The sequence below is a fragment of the Meriones unguiculatus genome, chromosome 4 (genome assembly GCF_030254825.1).
Source record: "Meriones unguiculatus strain TT.TT164.6M chromosome 4, Bangor_MerUng_6.1, whole genome shotgun sequence".
NCBI lineage: Eukaryota > Metazoa > Chordata > Mammalia > Rodentia > Muridae > Meriones > Meriones unguiculatus.
Genome location: NC_083352.1, coordinates 27,835,754 through 27,848,962, shown reverse-complemented (window position 1 = coordinate 27,848,962; position 13,209 = coordinate 27,835,754). Strand labels below are relative to the sequence as shown.

The following is a 13,209-nucleotide window of genomic DNA, read 5'->3' as shown; positions in this document are numbered from 1 at the left end:
GACTGGTGTGGGATACAGTCTTTCCCACGGTATGTAAAAACCACAATAGTCCTTCCTCTCTAAAATAAGAGCTTTGCCCACAATCCTGCTAACTTGGCATAAAGCCACAGAGCTTTCCTCATAGGAGAGCACGCTGAGAAGTCAGTCCAGGCCTGCGGCAACCTGCAAGAGAGGCGTGGTGATGGACAGCTTTGTAGCTCCACGGCTTGCATGCCCATCAGTAAGTGGATTCTGTAGGTTCTTCCAAGTGCTTAACCAATACGAAACTGCATGGCAGGGAGGGATTACTTTCCTCAGAAGTCTGTGTGCCTTCCCCTCACTTGCTAAAAGCTCAGGTGCAATGTCTGCAGCTAAGGTGCTGAGTCACTTAGGAGACTTCTGACGGGCACAGGACAGAAAAACTACTCACACATCTGGATGCACAGCTATGGTCTTGGGACTTGACATGCTGTCACTCAAACTAATGTTTCATGTGTCTGTTAGTCTAGCAGCACCAACAGGACTTCTCATTGTTAAAAACCATCTCATGAAATGCTCAAACTAAAACCTTTCACTGGTGTGATAGGTTACAACTAACGGAACAATTTTGATTCATTATTGTTAACCAATAGCTATATAATCTACTCTAGTTATTTGCTCATTATACTGTGCAATTCTGAGTTTTGTCAGATGTATGATCTTGTGCATCTACGATGGTAGTAACAAGAAGAACTTTATGGCCCTAAAATTTCCTACATGCCTGCCAGTTACATCTCCCTTGTACCCTCAACCCCGGCATTCCTGATCATTTCACTCTGTCTATAGTTCTGCTTTTCTAGAATGTCAATTAGTAGAACCATAGCAAATTCATCCTTTTCAGACTGGTTTCTTTCACTTAGCAATATGCATCTAAATTTCCCCCATGTCTTCATAGAGGCCATTTCCTTTTAAATACCAGCTAATATCTCATTGTATGGACATACCACAATTTGTATAACCACTCAATTATGAATAAAGCTGCCATGCAGGTTTTGATGTACCTACCCATTAATTTTTCATCCTCACCAATACAACTATACTCACTGTGAAGAATCATGAGGATGGTTTTCATTCAAGGCTTTTGTAGAAAACTCACTCTGGGCTCAGGTGTTATTTTATTTCATTTGATGTGCATGAGTGCTTTGCCTGCATGTATGTCTATGCACTGTGTGCATGCCGAGTGTCCACAGAAGCCAGGACCTCTAGAACTGAGACTACAGATGGGTGTAAACTGCCATATGGGTATAGAAAATCAAACCTGGGTCCTCTGGGAAAGCAGCAAGTTCTCCTAACCACTGAGCCATCTTTCCAGGCCTTTGGGCTCATTTTTTGAAAATGACAACCCTGTGCTCTTATTTCTGATTATCCCATAACTTAGGCAGAAGTTCATTTGCTTCCGATGGACAAAAGTTTATCACCTTACTTCAAGGCTGCTTTCATAGATGCATAGATTTTCCCTGTTAAATTGACACATATCCAACAATGAATAGGGATATAAAGACAGAGACAATTTCTACCCTCATTTGTTTCAGGCACATCAGTATAACTTTCCAGGACTGAAACTACCTAGTGAAATGAGTTACATACAGTTTCAAAGAATTATCCTCTGAGGCCTGTCCTCCATCATCAGAGGGAAGAGCTTGGTGGAGATCAGCCATGCCAGCGTTCCTTACAATGGCCTTCTGCTAGGTACTTCCACAGCCAGGGACACAAAACTTTTCTCTGTACCTAGAAGTCACATCCTGAAAGAGCCAGTTTCCTTTCCTTGCAGCTTCCTCCGACAGTTGCTGCTCTCCTTTTCCCAGGAAATTCCTGGTTCCTGTTTCGGATGTTCTTTATCACATAGAACATACTGGTATTCAATCACACACGGGCCGACTGGTTCTTTGTACTGCTGACGGGTGCTCATTTGGGTAAAAACCCATATTCCCTTACTCCTAGCAGCATCTCTGCACATGCGAAAGCATCGCGGTGGTTATGGCAGGAAAACCAGCTTTGTTCCTTGAGTGGGATAGAATGTGAGATACCATAAGATCTGATAGGTTTGTGGAGAATCTTTTTTTTTAAATTAGTGATTGATAGGGGGGAGGGCACATCCCATTGTGGGTGAAGCCATCCCTGGGAGGTGGTCCTGAGTTCTATAGGAAAGCAGGCTGAGCAAGGCAGTAAGCAGCACACCTTCACGGCCTCTGCATCAGTTCCTGCCCTGTTTAAGTTCCTGTCCTGTTTGAGTTCCTGTCCTGACTTCCTCCAGTGATGGACTACAATGTGGAAGCGTAAGCTAAATAAACGCTTTCCTCCCCAACTTGCAAAGAGTAGATTCTAATAACACTACAATGTGGATGAGAGGCATGAATAAAGGATGGATGTCGTAACACTGAACACATTATGGTAAATGAAATATGCCAGCCACCATGAGGCAAATGAGTGTGTGAGCCCACTTTTGTAAGGTTCCTGGAGTAGCCAAACTTACGCTTTCTGGGACTGAAGCTTGGGAGATGGGGAGCTATACAATGGGCCTGTTGTTCCATTTTGAGAAGGTAAAGAGTTCTGGAGATGGGTGGTTGGGTCTACTGTACAATGTTGTGACTATAACCATGGAGCACTGAGTTGTCCATTAAAACTGGGTAAAACATTATGTTTTAGTTAGGGCTACTTAATGACATTAAAAAAAAAGTCATGGTGCAGGTATTTCAGTCATGCTCAGGACTAAAGTCTTTTATTGATGTAATATTTTCATTGATGATTTGGGAATTTCACATCATGAACCCCATCACACTCACTTCCCAATCCTCCCAGGCCTGTTCCCCACTCCAGCCCTGTGACCTCTCTCCTCCAAAAAAGAAGAAGAAGGAAACGGGAGCATGGGCGAACTCCCTGTGTCCAGCCCCTTAGAGAAAACTGAGTCCTACTCTATCCCCCCCAGAAGCCATCAATGATGGAGAGCCACACTTCAGCATCCTTATTACATCCCTGTAATAAGAGTTCTCTTTAAGCTTTCTGTCCAGGCTGTTACCTTTTGTGGGGTGGGGAACAGGGGTTGTCACAGAAGTCTTCTCTGTCCCTCTTTTTAACTGCAAATCAGCAGTCATCATCACCACGGCAAAGTGGCTTCTTTGCCTGTTACAGTCAGCAGGAGCATGGAGCATGGATTTTCATATGGTTTCTGGCAACAGCGTGGACCACAGATATAGTAAGTCTAATCTTAGGTCACCCTAAACCGTGGCCACTCCAGATTTCATAACACAGTCTTCATGTATGCTTCTTTTCCCAGAACAGCCATTAGTAGCACCCCATTCACTCTCACAGGTGTTCTTACTTAGGCAATAAGTCCCAGGGACCATTTCCACACCTACTTCTGCAACATCTAGTTGAAGAAGCCATTGTTGGCAAACGTGCATGCCTGCATTTTCTTGAATTACTGTGACTATGAATTTGATGTCGAGTGAAACTCCGTAGAGTCTTCTCATTTTTAACTGGTTTTTATTACATTCGGACTATATTCAAACATCCAAAGCAGGCTTCTCTTCTTATGAAATCACTACCTTGAACACTAAAACTACCCAATGTTGCATAGGACCATATGGTTCCATTCCTGTAGGTTATAAAAAGTAGCTAAAAGAAACACACAGGGCTTGGTGAGATGGCTCTGAGGCTAAGAGCACTTGCTGCTCTTCCAGAGAACCTGAGTTCAGTCCCGAACACCCACACCTGTCAGCACAAAACTACCTTCACCTCCAGGTCTGGGGAACCAATTCCCTCTTCTGGCCTCTGAGGGCACCTGCACACATGTGTCCCCTAACACATGCCCACCCCCAGGCAAATTAAAAACAAAAACAAAAACAAAAACATGGTCCTAGCCTTCTTACTGTGTTCTGCAGATCCCTTTTTATTGTCAGGGCGAATATCCTCTGAAGCTAGAGGTAGCGATTCAGTTCATTTCATCTTCCACCTCACCATCAGCAAATACAGCACCATCTCTGTGAGGAAGCCATTGCTCTCCATACTTAAAAGTAACACACTGTATTAGTTACTCTTCTTGTTGTGTGACTCAACTACCATGATGAGAAGTCATGGTGAGGAAGTCATGGATACAGGAACATGAGGCATTTCATCTATAATAGGGAAGCCAGAAGAGATAAATGCTCGGCTTCCTTTCTTCTTGAATCCAGTCCAGGAGCACAGTCCATCACTGACACCCCATTCAGGGTGGGCCATCCCTCATCAGTTAAACCTTTCAAGAAATACCTCCGGAGACATATCCTGAGGTATGTTTCCATGGTGACTGTCTTAGTTAGGGTTTCTATTGCTCCAACCAAACACCATGACCTAAAGCAAGTTGGGGAGAAAAGGGTTTACTTGGCTTACACTTTCATATTGCTTTTTGTTTTCAAAGGAAGTCAAGACAGGGACTCAAATAGGGCAGGATCCTGGAGTTAGGAGCTGATGGAAGCACTGGCTTGCTCCCCATGGCTTACTCAGCCTGTTTCCTTATAGAACCCAAGACTACCAGCACCACCCATAATGGTCTGGACTGTTCCCCATCAATCACTAATTGAGAAAATGCTTCCAGCTGGATCTTATGGAGGCATTTCCTCAGCCGAGGCTCCTACCACTCTGATGACTCTAGCTTGTGTCAACTTGCCACAAAACCAGCCAGTACAGTGACTATAAATCCAGCAAGCTGACCACTGACATTGACTACTGCCCACTAACACCATTGTCATCTGTGTCACAGAGGAGGGTGTAGCCATACCTCTTAGCGCTCAGCGCCAGTCTTAGTTTTTAACAAGTTCTTAATATCTGCTTTTTAAGTCAGTGAACAAACACATCATTAAAGCTAGCATTAAATGCCAGCTTTGTTTGGCTCTCCTCACATACTTGAAAAGACATGAAAAACAAACAAGCAAACAAAACAAAACCCACACATGCTCTCATTATTTACCACCGTTTCAAATCGGCACCCCAATGACCTAATCAGGATGAGTCATATTTAGATGGTCTATACCATATAATACTTAGCAAATGAAAGATGACTTTGATTTTTCTTTACTACTTTTTAAACTTTTAAGTCTATGACTATTTGCCTGCAGGTATGGGTGCATACTATGTATGTACCAATGTACCTCATGCTCACAGAGGCCAGAAGAGGGCATTGGGCCCCCTGGATCTGGAATTACAGAAGGTTGTGAGCTTTCTGGCAGGGTGCTAGAAACTGAGGCCAGGTCTTCTGCAAAAGCAGCAACCACGACTAACGGCTGAGTCATCTTTTCAGTCCCATTTTGACATTTCAGTCCACAACAGCCGTTTTAAAACAATGTTATCTCCAAGTATACTCGATACGTTAGGACAGGACAGAATGTGTCACCCTCACAGCCCAGAGAAATAGAGAGCTCTACTCCCAGTGCTTCTTCAACTATGAAGTAAAGAAGAAAACTGAAGGAAGAGAAGCTGGGATCAGGGAAGTTGTTCACATGTCACGACAACATAGAAAGGTTAATATTTCCTACTCTCCCTTGTAACTAATCAGCTCATAACAGAGTCACACAGAGACTATGAAATAAGGAGTATCCACAGACAACATTGTGATGGTGGCTTGAGATGGAAGACTTGAGGGAGTATTCATAGAACAGGGCACACTGTTTTATTTAGCTATGTTCACTTTTGGCTCCAAGAGGCGGGGTGGCTAAATTAGTGGCGTCATCACCGTACCTAAAGAATACAGTCATAGGATGGTATGATTTACCCAGGTAACATTTGTAATCCTGCATTTAAATGTTTTCATCTAATTACGAGGGAAGATAATGAAATGGTTCTCATCTTTTGAAACATGAAGTTCAATACAAGAAAATACATGCAACAGACTAACAAATTCATTATGACCTTCCATTTGTTCTGGCCTCTTCCCTTTCCCAAGTCTTATGAGCAAAGCGAAGATGATTTGATTCAACAATCAAGACTATTCTTAGATTTCCTAATGCAATTTCTGAGTGCAAACAAGGTCACCATTTACTAAGAGAAGAGAAGGGATTTGCAAAAAGGAGATCTGACAAATGTCACGGCATGAAAGAAGTGATTGGAGTAAATTCAAGCAGGTTTTTTTTTTTTTAATTTTGCTATCCAAGAAAAAGTCATTTCTATCTTTGTCAGCTTTAAAAAGAGCATTGTGAATGTTGCAGAGGAGAGAGTCATAAAAAGGACAAGTTCACAGGTGATTTATCTAATGAGTGAGCCAGGCCAGCTGGAGACTGTGACTTCTGAATGGACTCTGGTCTTGCTTTGTTTTGTGGGTCACAGAATGGGTATAGTCGGCTGAACCCTTGGTGGGGAGTGTCATTGAAAAAAAAAACCATTTTCCCGGGACAAGAAAGATGGTTTAGTCTGTGGTGCCTGTTGACGGAAGCACGAAGACTTGAGTCGGGATCCCCAGAGCTTATGGCTTGTGCCTGCAATCCCAGCACTGGATGAGAGAGACTGGAGAGACAAGAGGACCCCTTTCGCTCATAGGCCCGCCAGTATAGCTGAATTGACGAGCTTTGGCTTCACAGATGGCTCCTCTATCAAAGAGTGAAGACCAACAACCATCAAGGAAAGACACCTAACATCAACCTTTGGCCTCTGACCCTTGCACACATCTACCCTAGGAAGTCCTTACATCAAATAAACAACATAAAAACACACAGTTACACATAAAAACCCATTTTCATGTTTAGATGTATAGAGCAGGTGTAGTGAGTTTTATTTACTTCATGCCTTTTTTTCCCTAGAAATTTCAACTCTATACCTGTGATATACTTCTGTTTCAAAGGGTGCTTGGTTACCAACTACTTTCTTCTTTCTTTCTTTCTTTCTTTCTTTCTTTCTTTCTTTCTTTCTTTCTTCCTTCCTTCTTTCCTTCCTTCCTTCCTTCCTTCCTTCCTTCCTTCCTTTCTTTCTTTCTTTTTTTACAAAATATTATCCAAAGTCAATCTGAGTCTACTTTGAAGTAAATATTCTGTCTCTGACAGCTCTATTTTAGATCTGTGTTAGACGTGATGGCTTGTCACAAAACCTTCATTCCTAACTTCTTCAACTGTTCATTCCATCACCTCCGAGGCTACACATCTGTAGACTACATTTACCGGAGTTCTTTGAAGCATGCAACACAGAGATTTAGGTTCCGCCAGAGAGAATGTGTGGAGAAGGGAGCAGAAAGTATATAGGGATGGCGTTGGCTGGCCTGCTTTTGGTGTTGGTCACAGTGTTCCCTCCCTTGGTTTCTGGGGGTGAAAAGTACACCATTTCCTCTGATTACTGCAACACAGAAGAGTGACCTGTTCAGGGAGTCAGCACCTCTGCCACAGATGAGTCGCCGAACTCAGACAGTGGCCATGAAGACACTCTGGGGCCACTTCAGCCCTGCTGATTGGCTACAATCTCATGAGGCTCACCAGACCTCTCTCTTCTCCCTTCAGTTAGCAGCCTTCCACTCTAACTTTCTTGTGCTCACTTTATTTTCACAGTAAGCCCCTTTCTGCTTAAAGCAGCTGGTGACAATTTTCTGATTGTCACGAGAAAGAGAGCAATTAATACACCAGTAGTAGGAAGTGCTTTGGGAGAAAAATAAAGGGGAAAACATCGCGTCCATCTGACACACAATTGTGCGTTAGAGAACAAGGCCACAGAGCAGACCAGGGATGAAGGGGTAGAGATGAAGTTGAAGATAGCTATAAAAGCTGAGAAATAATCAAGGAAGGAAATACAGAAGGAAAGAGACAAAAGACAAAGAAAAACAAAATTAATGAATCCACCTATGTGGAGAAGAGAACCAACCACAAGTATAGATAGATAGATAGATAGATACACACACACACACACACATATATATATATACGTGCATATGTATATATATGTCTGCATATAGGTATATCTATACATAGATATATATAGCTATAGCCCAGGTCAGCTCTACTATTCCTGCCTCCTTCACACAGCTTCTATCAAAGATACTCATGCTCTGGTAGTCCTCCCACTAAATGTTCTTCCTTAATATATCTTGATGGGATGGTTTGGGAATTCCATTTAGCTGGTGGTTCCATAGGCGGGAAATTCGAGCACATTCACTTCTAGTCAACAGTGGGGCAAACTTCAGGGTCCATCATTGCATCAACATACCCAGTTCACTTCCTCTTCTACCCAGGGTTGGTCTGTCTGTCTACCTGCCTGCCTGTCTCTCTCTCTCTCTCTCTTTGTCTCTCTCTCTCTGTGTGGTATGTGTGTGTAAGTGTGTACATATGTGTGAAGAGTGGCCACAGAGACCAGAAAAAGGTGCAATCCCTTGGACCCCTGAAGTTACAGGCATTCATGAGCTGCCTGATGTGCATGCTGCGATCTGACCTCTTGGTTCCCTGAAAGAGCAGTACGTGCTATTAACTGCTGAGCCACCTCTCTAGGACCTCTCCAAACTCTATAACTGCCTGCCATATGCTAACAGTAGAATAAGCATTTTACAACCATCATCCCTCCACTCTCCACAACCGCCTTCGGAGAAGCCATTATGCCCACTTTATGTAGGGGGAAAAGGCTTGAGCTGGGCTTCAGTTTAGAAGACCTAGTTAAAACAAAAATGCTTTCCTAAGGTGCTTGGAAGTTTCTTGGGTATAGAAGTTCCCCAAATGAAAGACATTCACCCCCTTTGAGCAGCTCTTATCAAAGGTTCTTAAGCAAAATTCTTGCTCAGGCTATCTAGAGAAGTGAGTCACAAAAGCTAAGGGACACTTAGCCGGCATTTAGAGTCACTATTCTTTCAGGCCTCTCAGGGACCAAATTATGTCAGAGTTGAGCTCAGTTCAGCTCTAGTCCCTCCTGTCTCTCCTCAAACACATTTCCCAGTTTTCTTCAGACTTCCGTGCTACTGGTTTGCTTGCTTGTCTTCGCTGAGGTAGTATTTCTTTGTGTAGCCTTGGCTGTCCTAGACTTGCTTTGTGGACCAGGCTGGCCCTGAATTCGCAGAGAGCCGCCTGCCTCTGCCTCCCTGAGTTCTGGGATTCCAGGTATGTGACTGTACCTGGCTTGGAGTTCATTTCTTAAGGACGCATCGACAGCACTACCCTTCAGAAGTAGCCAAGTTAGCGCTTCTTGCTCACAGTCCTCTCAAACATCAGTGAGGTTCAGCTTTACAACAAACAAACAAACAACACAACACAACACAAAACAGAGGTTTAAGAGGTCCTGGGAACCCACGGTCACCTAGCCCCTACATTTAAAATCAAGTTAAGTTCTTAACCATGCAAACCAGCCATTTTCAACATCACCATCTCTTTGGTAAGTTTAAAAAAGAAAAATCCCTGAACTACCTTGGCACCTTAGCTATACTAAGACACATACCAAAGGAACAAACTGCTTTCAAAGAGCATCATTACAGTGACCATTTTTTCCTAGAAGTACAGTTTCTCTTCAGTGAGGAAAGGGGCCCAGACAGAGATCTCTTTTTGCATGAGACCAAAGGCATCCAATAAAGCAGCAGCTCTTGAAATGAATGGTTTCCTTAGAGATGAGATGCTTTGCAGCTTGTCACAGACTCCTTTTAAGTAAACCACACACAGCCTGTCAATGGCTCTTGTAAAGAGCAGCAGGCATTCCTCCCCAGCGATCTTCATCCCCAAGGACCCTCCCCATATCTCACAGGCAGCCTTCCCCATCCCCAACACACACACACACACACACACACACACACACACACACACACACACACACACACCACCAGAACTGTTTACACTGTCCCAGCAGCCAGGCGGGGATCTTGATCTCTGAAACTCCTACAACTTTCCCTTCGCTAAACTTCAGTTCAACTTATCCAGGAAGCAGAAAGATTAGAGCCTTAAATGGTCCACGTGACTGATAAGGCTTTTATCTGGGGAAATGAAAGTGTTAAATGCCACTCCTCACCAGTTGTATGGGGAATGACCTTAATCTTCGAACGACACGGATCTGTTCTAGTCTTTCTAGATTCCTGCACGAAATTTCCTACGTGCATCTTAAAGACTTTATGCATATCAAAGTACGCCAAGAAAAAGGCTTGACCAGCAGTTGTTTGCAGCCTTGCCTCTTCCTACATGTTGTTTACGGCAAAGAATTCAAGTTACTGCAAAAAGGCGCATACAGAAGGCAAGTACCATTACACAGATCCCATCATCCTGTTTCGACTTTCCTCCCAATAAACTGTATTTTCATCCTCAGCTTTGGAAACTTTCAGGTTGCTGAGCTATCTTAGTTCCCGCCTCCTGCTGGGTAGAAAAAAAAATCATTTCCCAAGTCACGGCTTTTAAAGGGCAAGCTACACGTGCGCCCCAAAACAAGAATTTATCTTCACGTTCAAGCCTCTGAGCTCCGTGTCCCCCGTGGGCTCTGAGAGCCTATTTATCTGGGATGCCATCTGAAGCATGTCCTGCAAGGAAGCCTGGTCTGCTTTGGTCACGTCTCAAGTTTTGCAGGGTAAACAGGTTCCGAACCCCCCACCGTAACCGGGATGGCCGAGGAAGACCAGGAACTCACCCAGGCGTGCAGATCCCTGGCGAGCGGGTAGCCCCTTCAAGACCCCAGTCCCGGGGAGTGCAGGACGGCCGCAGCTAGGGCGGCGGGTCGCTGTGGAGCGGCGCAGATGATTGTCAGCACAAGGTTGCTGGCGGTCTCTGCCAGAGAGCCCGGCGGGAAGCTCTGCCGAGCTCTGCCTCGGAGCTGGTCAGCATCGCTGCTCGGGCTGTCCGAGAGGCAACTTCCACCCGTCGGCCTAGGAGCGTGAGAATGAAAGGAAGTGGAGTGGAGAGGAGCTGGGAGAGGGGGGAGGAAGGGGTAGACGGGGTGAGCGGGAGCGCGCAGGGCGGGAGTGCGCGTCCCCGGGCTAGACCGCCACCGGGTAGAGAAGTTGGAGCGCGATGGCGAGGCCGCGCGCGCCCAGGCTTGCGTGCAGAGCTGCACGGCTTGGGCGCCAGAGTGACAGCAGCTAAGACTTCCCGGCCCCCCCTCCCAGAGCGGTCCTCGCCGCCGGGACCCGCCCTCACCTCTCTCCGGGCTACGACCGCAAGCCCACGGCGCCTCTGAGTAGGCTCAGTGTGGCGCGGCGGAGCCCAGGCTGCGTGGTCGTGTTGTCCTGTCCCCTGCGATCGCCGCTCCCGGACGTGCCAAGGGTGTGAGCCTGGAGTCGGGATGACTTGCTGTCCCCCCCCACCCCCCGCGCCTCTCTCTTCTCCAGTCCCCGGTGGAGTGGCGAGTCCTCAGCCGCAGAGACGGGTACACCTGGCCCGCCCCAAGGGCAGCTCAGTACCTGTGGTGACACCCACGTGACCCTGAGCGCGTCTCTTTCCTTTTGATCCCAACAACGACAAGGGAATATCCCTCCTGGGTATCTGAGCATGTGGGCTGACTCTGGGTTGGAGGGGTCAAGTCCAGGCTGTCATTACATAGGTTCTGGGTTTTTCACTAAAAAGCCCTGCTTTCTTAATCTTTTCAATGTTTTGCCAAAATGAGCAGGTCAAAGGCCACATGCGTTACAGTGCAGGGTGGAATTCTGAAGCGGTCGCCTAAAATGGACATTGATCGTTTTTTTTTTTTCTGCAACAGCAGTGTTAATTGCTTTCAGTGTCATGGCTAATAACCTTCAACCCCTATTAGTGAACACCACAGTTACCGACAGGGGTCTATGTACTTTAAAAAAAAAGCGTGTTCTCCACGTCGAAGCCCAGCATATTCGGTAATGCTCTGCTGGCCTTTGGATGAGGATCAGGTGGTGCTGAGTTGCTGTCCAGTTATGGACGTTTGTGGGGACGCAGCTAGGGTCTCACAAAGAAAATGTGCATGTATAATGCCACTAGGAGGGCTGCTGGCGAGCATATAATTTAGTCCCGGAAGGGTGTCACAGTACTCAGTCTACTGGGGTCGTGCAGGGAGAACTCCGTTTGCACTTCTGTAGCAATGTCAACAACAACAACAACAACAACAAAAACAAAGCCATTTCCTCCTATTAAAAAGGGATGGGAGGACTCACTAGCCAGTCTCCTGTCTTCTTGAATCCCACGCCAGCAAGAAAGACACTCACAGCGTGTTCTGCTTTCCATTCAAGGAATCTGCAACAATGGTGAACAGAATTCATCTCACATGTTGACGTATTTTTTTTCTCTCTCTCATCTAACAGTGCACAAGCAATGCATACTTCTGCAGCATGTAACTTGGTACATAGCAGGGGCCTAATAAGTCTCACACCGTGAAAGAGAGCTAACCAGGAGGGGAGAAGTGGGGAAGTGACCCGGTTTCAATTTCATAAGAAACATGAGGGAAATGATTCCAGGTGAAGTTAGCAGAGAGGGCATCCTGGCACTATTTTGATGTAAAGAGCTGGAGAGTTTTGAGACATGTTAGGAGCAGAGTTTCTTGTCCTTGTACGTTGAGTACAGGCCTGTACAACATGGGGAGAGGAGCACTGGAACTCTGTAGAATGAACATATACAATATTAAAAAAATAAATAAAATAGAGTGCATTTTATGGGCGTGCACAGACTGGCTGAAGTAAATCTGTGCAAGCCTGTGAAACTGTTCCATGGTGTAACAGGCCCCACTCACGGCTATCTTGGGACGTGTGGACTCCAGTTGGTCACTTCTGACATATTACATGGCTTTGAATTATGAATCACTTGTCTGGAAGCAGGATGAAAAGTAGATCGCTGTAGCTGAGGCTATGATACAAGGCATTTATTTCCTGACCATGAGCAATTTAGGTGATGACCATGGAAATGGAAAGAATATTTGTATGCTAGGGAAACGCAGCTGGGCTTAGAAAGAAATCAGCTTATGTTATTTTGTACATGAGAATTCCACAGCTCAGCCAATCTAGAAGGGACAAAATAGAGCTATCTAAATACCGACAGCTGTTGGTGCTGATGGGGACTTGGGGTTTTTTTATTTCCTCATTATTTATGATGTTTGACAAAAAAAAGAAATCTCATGAATCCTTGCTCTTGAGTAGTCATAACCAATCCTGTATTGTTTTTCAGCTTCAATTATTAGGATGGAGAACTGGTATATAATAAAAGAAATAAGGTGCCCATGAGACAGCTCAGAGGACAAAGGAGCTCACTGCCAAGAGGGACCACTGGAAGTCAACACCCAGGACTCTTGCGGTGTAAGGAGAGAACTAACTTTTGAAGGTTATCTCTGACC

General features: G+C 45.2%; 1 protein-coding gene across 3 annotated transcripts in view; it reads right to left on the bottom strand.

Moving 5' to 3' along the window:
* Trmt9b (tRNA methyltransferase 9B (putative)) overlaps positions 1-11,328 on the bottom strand; it is a 50,998-nt gene extending 39,670 nt beyond the window's left edge. For 2 of the 3 annotated variants that reach the window (XM_021651068.2, XM_060381617.1), the window contains exons 1-2: positions 11,058-11,328; positions 10,552-10,786 (exon numbers count right to left, since the gene is read on the bottom strand). The gene's annotated coding sequence lies outside the window, so the exon portion shown is untranslated. The remainder of the gene's footprint in view (positions 1-10,551; positions 10,787-11,057) is intronic. The other variant, XM_060381618.1, reaches the window with a different exon arrangement.
* Positions 11,329-13,209: the final 1,881 nt, after the last annotated feature.